This window comes from Capsicum annuum, chromosome 12 (assembly GCF_002878395.1).
Source record: "Capsicum annuum cultivar UCD-10X-F1 chromosome 12, UCD10Xv1.1, whole genome shotgun sequence".
Lineage (NCBI taxonomy): Eukaryota > Viridiplantae > Streptophyta > Magnoliopsida > Solanales > Solanaceae > Capsicum > Capsicum annuum.
The window spans coordinates 124,897,876-124,911,187 of NC_061122.1; the positions used below are offsets into that span (position 1 = coordinate 124,897,876).

At 31.3% G+C, this 13,312-nt stretch overlaps 1 non-coding gene across 1 annotated transcript; it reads right to left on the reverse strand.

Moving 5' to 3' along the window:
* Positions 1–12,949: 12,949 nt before the first annotated feature.
* On the reverse strand, positions 12,950–13,055 carry LOC124889946. The gene has a single exon (XR_007048858.1). It is a non-coding gene; the product is annotated as a small nucleolar RNA R71 (small nucleolar RNA).
* Between the last annotated feature and the right edge of the window lie 257 nt (positions 13,056–13,312).

Below are 13,312 nucleotides of genomic sequence, written 5' to 3' on the forward strand. Positions count from 1 at the left end.
CTTCGACTGATTTTCTTTATCTTTGCAATCGTCTGTTGTCGTGCACTGTGAATGATTTGGTTTTCTCGATCTGTCAAGTGTTGTATCATTCTACCTTGAAATTTTTTTTCCATGGTAAGAAAATCTTTTTCCAACAGAAATAATTTTCCACATAATTTTTTTGCAACTCTTACTCAAAAATTAGTGTCATTCTCAGATTACCTTAATTTTGCCAAATTGATATTAAGCCAGACCTGATACTTTGATTTAACCATGGTTTAAAGGAATTCTTGGTTTAATAAATTATTAATCCTTAGATTTTTAAGTGGATAGCTATCAATAGATTAGTATTACACTAGATAAACTAGACAATTTATGTACTGGAGAGGAGCTGAATTATAGTGATGCAGTACAGGTAAAAACAAAATGAGTGACAAAGTTATACAAGTCAAACTAATATTCTATTCAAGATTATATATATTTGGTAGATATATAGTACACATTCTGAATTTCAGACCGTAATTGGGACAAAACATCATCAAGATGGAGAACTAAAAGGCTAGAACAACACAGTCTCCTCAAAAATGCACTTTCCTTTCTTTTCTCACTTACACTTAGTTGCTCATTAGAGTCATTCAGAGAATAGTAACGTAGCAACTAGTAATACATGATTTAGTTATGATGGTTTAGTTATTTCATCTTGAACTCTGGGCCACACACTTTGTCAGACCCTTAAACTTGACATGAATTTTTATTTTGACATCTAAAATGAATGTTATTTATTTTAAACACCCATACCAACATCTAGCTTTGTCATTTTGACACATTTTTTTTTTTGAGCAAAACAAATACGGAGAGTGTAATACACTCTCCGGCGATGTGGCAGACAACAAATAAATAATTACATGTGGCATTTTAAATTTTAAAACAACCTTCGATTTTAAAAAAATAATTTTAAACTCTTTTAACACCTCCCCCCTAGATCTTCTTCCCCAAGACACCTTTTCTTTTCTTTTCTTTTCGCAAAAAAACCTCACCCCCCCCCCTCCATGGATCATCTTCGATCCCACAAGCTTCCACAATTTTCTCAAGAACTCCTTCAACAGACGTCGGATGTTAATTCAAATCCATTTTTTAATTGATTTTTATTCTTGAATCTTTTTCTTCATTGTATTGTTTTCCAACTCTGCCATCGCCTTCTCCACAATTTTCATTGGAAAAAATGGACACCAAAGTGTAACAAATCAAAGTGAAAACATATGGGTACTAATTAACTACATTGCTAGAAAGATTTTTCCTTCGTATTTCTTTTAGTCAATTTGCCAGAATTTCTATTTTTTCTTTCTACGTTAGTTAGAATATACGAATTTGTTTTCAGAGAATTATTGCAAAATGAAAATGAATGGAGAAGAAGAGGAGAAAAAAATTGATCTTTGAAGCGTGAATGTTGAGCAGCTTAGAGTCGTCCTGACTGCTTTAGTTGCTTCAAGCGTAATTTTACTATATCACCTCTAATATATTATTATAAGTCGTTTAAGTATTATAATTTTAATAATATTTAATAAAAGAATAGTTTTCAAAATGACTACTAAGCTCCTAAAATTCCACTTATTATTATTTGATGATTTTTTTTTCAGTTGGTTCAATTGTTATTTTAAAGTATCACCTCTAATTAATTATTATAAGTCATTTATTTTAGGTACAAAATGCGTGAATGTTGAGCAGCTTAAGGTTATCCTGGCTACTTCCTTCAGCTGCTTCAACCATAATTTTACTATATCACCCCTAATTAATTATTATAAGTCATTTAAGTATTATAATATTAATAATATTTAATAAAAGGATAGTTTTTAAAATGACTACTAATCTCCTAAAATTCCACTTATTATTTGATGATTATTTTTTAGCTGTTTCACTTGTTATTTTAATGTATTACCTCTAATTAATTATTATAAGTCATTTATTTTAGGTACAAAAAGCGTGAATGTTGAGCAGCTTAAGGTCATCCTAGCTGCTTCCTTCAGCTGCTTCAATCGTAATTTTAATGATATTACCCCTAATTAAATATTATAAGTCATTTAAGTATTATAATATTAATAATTTTTAATAAAAGGATAGTTTTCAAAATGACTACTAAGCTCCTCAAAATTCTACATTATTATTTGAGGGTTATTTTATAGTTGTTTCAATAATTATTTTAATGTATCACCTCTAATTAATTATTATAAGTCATATGATATTAAAAAATTATAATATTTAATAATAAAATAAAATAAACATTTTTGACATGTTTGCTTCAGTTGTTTCAACCGTTATTTTACTATTTCGTCCCTTATTAATTATTATAAGTAATTTAGATATTAACAATTAATATTAAAATATTAGTATAAAATTATTTAAGAATTAAAAAATTAATAATATTTAATATTAAATTAACTTGATGTCTTATATGAGATCCACTTAATTTTCTTGTGCAAGTATTTGTTTAATAATAATTTTATTATATCACTTTTAATTAATTATTATAATTTATTCAAGTCACGTCTACTTCAGTGCTTTAATCGTGATTTTGCTAATACCACCTCTAATTAATTATTATGGTCATCTAAGCATTGTGCCACTAAAATTGGAATAAAAAAAAGTATTATAACTCACAATAATTAAAAACATAAATTATTTTTAAAATATAATTGACTATCAATGCCACAAAATTTTGGACAAGAAAAATAACATATATTATTTGAAATTTATATAAAATATATTATAAATTAGACTATTTAACAACTTAAAATATCATTCAAAAATTAATCTATTATATATTTCAAAAAATATGTAAAAAATATTATAGATCATAATAATTAACAACTTAAAAAATTTAAAAGATACAAAATATTTTTTTGACTCTCAAAATTATACCAGTGCCACTTAAATTAGGATAGTTAAAAATATAATTGAATACCATAGCCAAAACATTAGGACAAGAAGAGTAACAAGTATTATTTAAAAATCACATAAGAAGTATTATAAATTATAGTAGTTGACATCTTTAAGCATCTAAAAAGATAATTTGTTCTATATTTTAAAAAAAAAAATTAAAAAGGTACTATAAATCACAATAATTTACAACTTAAAAAATTATAAAGAAATAAAATATTTTGTTGACTCCAGAAATTATATTAGAGCCACTTATATTGGAATTAAAAAAAAGTATTACAAATCTCAATAATTAAAAAATTAAATTATTTTAAAATACAATTGACTATTGATTATCTAAATTTTATTAATGTCACATAAATTGAGACTAAAAAATAGAATATATTACACAAGCTATCGACATCTAGTAGGAGTACAAGTATATTGAGAAAATCGAAGGAAAGGTGTCTTTTATGTCCTGAATAAAGGACTGGTGCTATTGACCAACTTAAGGGGTCAAACATAATTAGAAATCTTGATTAAGTTAATTGTGGACTTGATTACTATTTTCAAAATATTCTAATATTTTCAAAAATATAAATCAACCCAACCCACACCCCTCTTCAATTCAAATCGTCAACCGTCTCTCTCCTCTCTCTTGGTAGCTTCTCTCAACCAACAGTTCTTCAAATTTCTCCTTTCAATCCCCAACGACTTCAACCTTCAACAATAAATAGTTGGGCTTCGAGTTCCTTTTCAACGTCAACCGTGAATCGACGTGACATCCTTCTCTCCATCCACAATAGCTACGAATTCTTTATCGTACCTTTTCTTCTTTCACAGGTAAAAAATTATGGCTTTTTTAGTTTTGAAGAAAACAAAAAACTTGAGCAAAATTCTCTTATAGTATTGGTTAATAATTTCAATATTTGTTGCTTTCATTTTAAATGTGGTCTGAATAAAACTCTAATTTCTAGTATTACTTCTCTCCTCTTTTCGAAGTGAATTATGATTTTTTTGATATTTTTTGCATTTTTTTGAAGTTTGATTTTTGTTGTTTGTGTTTATAGAAACAAAATTACATTTTTTGTGTTTTTTGTGTTGCACCCGTTGCTAGGATGATTTGTTCTTGTTCTTGGTAAAAAAGGTGATATTGTTGTTGTTCTGTTAAACAAAATTGTGCTACTATTTTTTTTCTCTAATAGATTATCCATTTGGTGTAACATATTAACCATATGATGCAACAGATTTAGCATATGATCCAACAGATCAACCATCTGATGCAATCGAGGAACTATCAGATTAAAATTCTGATGCAACAGTTTAACCATCTAATGTAATAGATTAACCATCTGATGTAACCGATTAATCATTTAATACAACAGAGGAACAATTGAATAAAAAATTTAATGCAATAGATTTAGCATATGATGCAATAAATTAACTATCTGATGTAACAGTTTAACCATCTGATGCAATAGATTAACCATATGTTACAATAGATTAACTATCTGATGCAACAGATTTACTATCGGATGCAACAGAGGAACCATAAGATTAAAAATCTGATACAAGAGATTAACCATCTGATGTAATGGAGGAACCATCATATTAAAAATTTGATGCAACAGATGGACCTTCTATTGGATAAAATCCTATCAACTCTTCCAACAGGATATGTCTAGGACTTGATTTTTCCAACAGAACATTCATCTGTCATGATAGACGAACCTTTTGTTGGAAGAAATCTAAACAATATTAACCATTGATAATTTTTCCAACAGATCACTCATATGTTGCAACAGATGTGTAATCTATCGCACAGACCATTCATCTTTCTCAAAAGATGAGTAATATATTTTATATTTGTACAATAGATTACTCTGCCGTTGCTAAAGATTAGTTAATCATTCCAATATATCACTCATATGTTGCAATAGATATATGATCTATTGCACAGACCATTCATCTTTCTCAACAGATGAGTGATATATTTTGTATTATCGAAGCAAGTTACCAGTTGTTGCTACAGGTTATTTAACTATTCCAACAAATTACTCATATGTTGAAATAGATATGTGATCTATTTCATAGACCATTCATCTTTCTCAATAGATGAGTGATATGATTTTTATTGTTACAACAAATTACTCATACGTTGTAATAGGTTATTTAGCTGTTCCAACATATTACTCATATATTGCAAAAACTATGTGATTTGTTGTACATGCCATTCATCTATCTTAAAAGATGAGTGATATGGTTTGTATTGTTGCAACAGATTAATCATCCGTATCAATAGATTAGTTATTTAGTGAAATAGATAATCTACCTGGTGCAATAGACGTGTGATTTGTTTTAGCTGTTATTTTATTGTTTTGCATGTTCAATTTACTGTAATCCCTTTTTAATGATGAATTAATCAACTATAATATTTTTTTTATGTTTCTATTACTCTTAGATAATATGGCTCCCAAAATACAATAAACTGAATCAAATTCAAGTAAAAGAACAAGTGAAGCAGCTAGGCTGCATCCACCACTCTATAAGTATGCCTTACAAACGTTATCTTAATCAGAAACAGAATATGATGAACACAGGGAGAAGGAATATTTCAAAAAAGATGATCTAAATGCTAATAGCCCTACCACCGAAGATGTGGTCAAAACCTTAATTATTGATCGTTATCCTGTGAGAATACAGTGCGATGATACCACAGATTCAATGGGTGATTTCATGGTTAAGTCAGCCATGGGAAAATTTTTTGATGCCTTTAGAAAAATACTTCGAAAACAAAAATTGGATGCTTATTTCAGGGACATCTTGTATGGTAAATATCTTGATTTTCCGGAGGACAACAATGCTCGGTTCAAAATAAAAATGATATATGAACTTCTCAAGCGTAGGTTTATGTATAAAAACAAAGATAAGATGGATGAGGTATGGACAAGTTACTGTGGCATGCCTATTTTGTTTTGGTTAGAAGGAGTTTGCCATAGTTAATGGACTAAAATGTTATTCTCCTTCTATTTCTCATGTTATACCTATTCTAACCCAAAAAAGCACCCCACACACCCAAAAAAGGCAAAGTCAAGTCGTGTGATCGTGATGACCTGGTGTCCATTGTTTGTCCAAGCTTCAAAAATAAAAATTTCATAGAAGCATTGAAAGGTAAAAAAAAGTTTAAAGAAGCACAAAAAATCATTAGGCTTAGTTTGGTTTGTACATAATATTCTTTGGGCAAGAGATGTTAACAACAACATAATCGTTGGTTTAATAAAGATCTCAGAGGATTATGAGGTATATAACAGCTATCCTTGGGGTTATGAAAGCTTTAAAATGACTGTCAAATATTTTTTGACTCTGTTAGCGCCAAAGATAGTCAACTTATATGGCTTTCCATGGGCTTTCATGGTAAATGTTTCTTTCTTTTATTATGATATAATTTATTTTTTTTACTCAATAATGGTTTTGATTTATTGATGTTATTTTATAGGCTTGGGCGTTTGAAGCCATTTCTTATTTGAGACACCAAGTGAACTACCAGGAAGAAGTTTCATGTCCAAGAATCTTGAGATGGTTGTCGGCCAAAACTGATAAAAATTTAAAATTTCTTGATCTCTTCAACCCTCCGAAGGATGCATTAAGTATAATTATAATTAAGTTTTTGTTTTAATTAATGATTTTTTTGAATGATCTAATCATTATTCTAATATATTTAATGATTTGTATTAGACTGTGCATCCATCACTAGTTCCGACCAATCGAGAGTTTCAGATGCCATTTATTCTTATACTACAGTTTGTTTAAACTTTATCGGTCCCTAAGGTCATTGACAAAATTAAAATGGAATTATTTGGAGCAAGATCCATTATAAGAAAAATAATTTTGGAGGGTAGGCTTGTTGTAGTTGATGGTCTTAGTGGTAATGGAGCTGTTGGTGGTGGTAGTGGTGCTTCTGTTGGTTCTATTGATACTCCTCTTACAGTATTTAAAACAAACTATTATAAGTATGATCATACTGGTTATATAAATTTTGCCTCCCCCGGTGAATGTTCTGCATGCAAATGTCAAGACTGCAAGGCGAAACATAATGTAGTGATTAATGTTATTAATGCATTAACTGCTTCTATAAAGGAATTGATATCTAAGAGGGGTGTCATTCCATCAAAGAAGATTTTATATCCATCTACCCATTAGATATTAAGGCTAAGAGAAGAAGGAAAGTACTTTCCAAGGCATTATCAAGCATCCAAATAAGCGAAATTACAACTCCTCTGTCCGTGTGTTGCACTGAGTAATGTACAATGGCCAAAAAAAAGTAGAACAAGCTGAAGAAGGTTAATATATATGTCTATTCCAACTAACAAACAAACACATATCTGTTTTAACATGACATATTTGCTGAAAATTATCAAACAGATATATATATATATCTATTGCAACAATTAACTAACTTATTGCATCAGATATAGTATCTATTGTAACTTATGTCTCGTCTGTTTTAGAAAATCAAACAGCTCTTTGTACCGCTTTTATTTGTACCAGCAAATGACTTATCTGCTCCAACAGATGAGTCATATATTGTAATAGGTGGTTCATCCATGGAAATTATCATAAAAGTCTTCCTAAAGTTGAAATTTGTACTAACAGTTGATTCATCTGTTGCAATAGAAATATAATTTATTTGGTATACTTTAAAATATGAGGAAGACCTTTTTGTTTATCTAGAACAAATGAGTTATCCTTTTCCATTTTGTTGTATCTCCGTGATTAGCATTGATCAATTCTGGTTTTTCAGGTGGATATAGAATCTATTGCTGAACAACATTGATAATATGCTACTCTTTTATGAAAATACAGAGAACAAACAACAAAGAAACCATAATAAGAAATAATAAAGATCCACGATGACCATAGCTGAATTCTATAGCACCGGTTGAAGAACAACTTGTCCATATTGAGTAGATATTTAGAAGTCTGTCAAAGTAATAACCTCACCCTTCCTTAGGAATTCTTGGCATCAATACTTAAATTGTTGATGTATTTGTTGAGATCTGTACCCATAACAATTTTTTTACATTTCATTTATTTCAGCTAATTTTCAAAGGCTTCGATTTATTTTATTTTGTCTATGAATTTTATTTTTCCTAAGACTTGAAATTATTAATTAAAATGGAATACTAGATCAAAATATTGCAACAGATAATGTATCTGTTGCAATAGACGACACATCTATTAGAAGATATCAAACAGATTTAGACATATGTTTCAACAGGTAGGTAATTTATTGAAAATTATCAAACAAGTTTTTCAACTATTGCAAAAGATAGACTTAGATAAAAACATCGACATAATGCAACAGATGACCAACCTATTGCAACATATAAAGTATATGTCAGAATAGGTAGAATATCTGTTAAAACAGATGGACAATTTGTTCCATTATAAAAATTAGACATACAAAATTGCCACTATATTTAAAAAAGTAAAAGTGACTTGAAATAAAAAGGGCAGAACCCATCGATAGTGTTCAGTTTAAACACCTAAAATAAAATAGGCATTAAGTAGAAAGTGTTCATTTTAAGCACATAAAATAAAATAGGCATCAAATGTGTCAGTTTGTCACTTTTTGCCCTATTGGATGCTCACGTGTAATTCACGCAGCCAAGGTTCGTTGAACCCCTATTTTTACTGATTTGGCATTTGATTTGGCCCCTAACGGTTATTTTTCTCCCATTGTCTTATATATTCATATTCTTCTTAAAATTTAACCCTAAATTCCCAAATCTTTTTTTTCTTCTTCATTTTTTTCATCAATCCAAAATTTTTAAATTATTTGTATTTTTTCTGCGAATTTTTTTTTCATTTTTTTCAACTGAGCTTGACAATGTCGAGCTCATCTTCCACTATTTTTTGTGACAAAGATTTTTGGTATTGTAAGTGTTGTCATGAATCTCTATTAAAGACTTCTTGGAATCAATAAAATCCAGGTCGTAGGTTTTTTACTTGTAAGATTTCAAAGGTAATATTTTTTTAATTTAATTAGTTAATTAATTATTAACTTGTAATTATTTTGTAATTGTGGCCTTATTTTTTGTAGAAGTTGGGTGGATGTGATTAATTTGATTAGTATGAAGAATGAAACCCTTCACAATCAAATCGTGTAATTTGAGGTTTGTTGAAGAAAGTCAAGGCTTTTGAAGAGAAACAAAAACAAGTAAGAAGATACTACATTGTTGGCGTTATTGCTATTGGTTTGGTGGGGTTGGGCACATGGATATTCAAGCCTCATTGCTGAAACTTTCATGATGGTATATTTGTCTTTACTACTAGTTTGGTGGTGTTGAGCACATGGATATTCAAGCGTAATTATTGGAAAATATCAAACAGATTTAGATATATATATTGAAACATGTAGGTCATCTGTTTGAAATTATCAAACAGGTCTTTCCATTGTTTGAACAGTTAAGACCATATCAGCATAATATAATAGGGGACCAACCTATTGCAACAGATAAATTATTTGTCAGAACAGATAGAATATATTTTACAACAGATGGACAATCTATTGCATTGTGAAAAATTCAACTATCATCAGACAAAAAAAACCCCTACATATATGTATGTTTGTATGTAATATAATTTTAAGTATGTAAAGTGAAGTGACTTGAAATAAAAAAAATTGTTATTTCACAGGTTCTTCTTTATACATAGGCTCCAAGCTTCCAGTTAGTACCCCATAAGACCAGACCTCTTGCATGTTTGCCACAGTGCTATCATATAGAAATGTCATTGGCTCAACCATTTCGATGTTGATCAACAAATATTTGATGCGTGCAAGAGCGTGAGACCCACACGCGGCAGCAATTTTATATTTTGTAAGGTCCATGTCCTTGTTTTGACCTTTAAAATCCCATGGCTGTTTCATCAACACTTCCATTGGAAAACGATCCATCTACCTTAATAATATGGGGAATAACTACAACAGTGGTTGCATGTAGGTAAAAAATTGAGCTCGTCTAAGGAAGGTAGGTTGTAGTCATAAACCTTTATCTTTTCCTCCCTGAGAAGTATCTCAGAAGCCCGATAGTGGATGCCTTCCACATTCATGACATTAAGAATCCTTTTTGCCTTGGTCCAGCTCTTGTCGCATGGATTTGGCCTCTCCCCTCTAATATATTTTATCATTTTTCATCCTGTTTGAACCTAGAAAGTAATGAATGAAATCCCTCTCCATTGGGAGTTGACTTTAGGTTACTGAGATAATCATACCTATCCTTGAGATTCCTATATAAGTTAAGGTCCATTATCCTATCGGCAGCATCATAAGCTCCGGATTAGGATAATTGTTTGCCCCTCATGAGGCAGAGAATTTCTTCAATATACTATGATATAAGAAGTCAATTTTAAAATATATTACTAATTATAATGAAGGAAAACATAGTGAAAGATATTACGGATGGTCCATCTATTGCAAAGAGTTCTCTGAATCTATTCACAGATTACCTATCTAATGCAACTTATACAAGAGATGGGTAATATATTGCAACAGAACCACCACAAGATGTACTAGAATACACATATGTTGCAATATACGACAAGTAGTAGAAGGCTAGGTTAGGAATAGTAAACTTACCCTGTCCACATACTGCGTATGCATATCTGTCATACTTCAGAAGTCTTTGGCAAAAAAGGTATGGGTAGGGTAATCTTTTGCTCCTTGTTTGGACCATCGCAGATTCTTCTTCTCTTTTGCGCCAAGTTCCATATATATGTCCTCCTTATTGAATGGTCCCTAAACTTCAACAACTTTTGGAGAGAGGGGATTTATAATTTTTTTTGGATTTCTGATTGGAGAGTGATGTGTGAGAATATGCTAACACATTTGAGACTTTTAATTCTAAGTAATTGCAAGTTCATGAGCAACTTAGTTATTTTTGATTAGTTTATGTTTGATTTTGCAATTTAAGCTGATATTATAGAGAACCAACATGAAATAAAGAAAAGAAGTTGAAATTTGAAGAAATCTGAAGACAAGTATGGCTAACAACATTTGTGATAAGTTGTCAGCCCTGTGATAAGCTATCAAGTTGGTCATCATCAGTAGATAGAGAATTGGCCTAATGTGGAAGTTGTGATGATATTGTGTGATAGACCATCATAATGGTGATAGTCATCAGGAATGTAGGCAGGACATGAGAATTGGAGCAAAAGTGTGATGATATTTCTGATAAGTCGTCACAGTTCTGATAAGCCATTAGAAGTTGCCGTCAACCTAAGACCAGACTAGTGTAGATTTGAAAGAGACCTGGTAGCATTTGTGATAAGTCATTACGATCCTGATAAGGCGTCACCAATAGTCATCGTCTATTTTGAGAAAAAGTTGTAACCTTGATTTTGTTTCTTTATTTAGGGTAAACTATTTAATGCTTTGTTCTAAGGTTTTCTAGACATTATTATGATTATTATTATTATTCCACAGAAGGTCGACACCTTATGTTTTGGACAACATATTTTGATATTTTCTCTCTTCACTTCTTGACTTTAACAACATAACTACTTTTGAGAGATTATTATCAGTATTTTGGAATTTTTCCTTTGTGATCTAATCTGTGATTCACTAGTTATTATTAATCTCTATAAGTTTATCTTTCAAATCATGAATTCAATTATGTGTTTCATTTATTACATCATGAGTGGCTAAACTCCATTAACGTCTGTTGGTTGCAAATAGTAGACACACCTACTTTTATTTGTTTGAGAAGGAAATCAAATATAGTAGGAAGTGAATTATCAACAGGGACTCAGAAATACTTCATTTAATAATTAGTGCTGTAACAAGGTTGGTTAACCTGAGGTAAAATCTGGGCAGTAAATAGAAATTCCCTGAGTTCGAGAGGATTAGGGAATTAAACACTTAAGTAGGTCAAGAGACATTTAAGTATAACATCGATAAAGATAGCTTATTATCCTACCCACCATGAGAATCTTGAACCATTTTTAGCATCTGTCATGTACTGGAAGCCCTAGTGAACATAATTCTGGTGATTTCATAAACTCTTGATTTAGAAAAACCTAAAGTAAAGTGACAAACAACAACTTGTTAAACCTAAACCCCCCTATTTCAAGAGACATTAAACTATCAATGGATTAAATTGCGAACAAATTGAGTTCACACCATATTCCCTGTAGGATTCGACCCCAACCTTGTTGGGTTTTATATTGACAACGACCACTTACACCTATTTAAGAGTGTAATTTGAGCGTTATCAAAAATGGTGCCATTGCCGGGGAATACGATTGTAAGCTGATGTTTGTATGCACTAATTGACTGTTATTTAAGTTTCCTAGATTTATGTTTATTTGTTGTTTTTGTTTATTTGTAGGATTGTATAGTGTATGCCAAGCACCAGAATTTTCATAGAAATATTATTACCACTAAATCTGGAACCGTAACGAATAGGAAGAATGGCAGAACAATAAGAGGCTGATAGAATAGCAGCCTTAGCTAGAGCTCAAGTGAATGTACAAATTGTCGGGCAACATGCACGAAAATTTGGGGGATGAGGAGTTACTGAACCCTGGTAACGCAAGGCGTGCAGAGTAGATAGCTACACAAGTGCCACGTCATAATAACCAGAACCATCCATTCCAAAGAAGACAGAAGTACCAGCTGGTCCAGTATGATCTGAATGATAATGATGATGGCTTGGACGGGGCAGGTGCAATGGGTGCAATTATTACTCCACCATTGGCACCTGGAGCCAAGTTCAACATTACGAGTACTATGATCCAACTCCTCAATCTAAAGTGGTTGTTTGGTGGCCTTCCTACGGATGATCCAAACCCGTACCAGGTGAATTTTGTCACCATTTACAAATCTTTTGATAACGCAGGAGTAGGCCAGAACGCTATCCGATGGAGGTTGTTCCCGTTGTTCTTATCTGGAGAGGAAACACTATGGCTGAATGATCTTATACCTGATTCCATCAACCACTGGAGGCAATTGAAAGAAGCATTCCTAGAATATTTTTTTCCACCCTCCAAGAGGTACAGTTGAGGGATGAAATCAGCAATTTTACACAGCTCCCTACTGAAGCTTAGTATGAGACTTGGGAGAGATTCAAGAAGAAGCTAACATAGTGTCCGAACCATAATATGATGGGCCTACACTTGATGGAGACTTTATATAGGGCCCTCAACTCTGTAACAAAGACCATTGTAGATAATGCTGTAGGTTGTTCATTTTTTGATCTATCTTTTCAAGATTCCTCAGATATGCTAAATAGGATGAACAAATAGAGTTGGGCTTGGCATACTAGGGAGTCTGTGATAGCAACCCCCACTATTTCTATTAGTATGTCTGCTGAAAAATGCAGGAGAAATGAGGAGCAGGATCAAGACATGGCCCATCTAA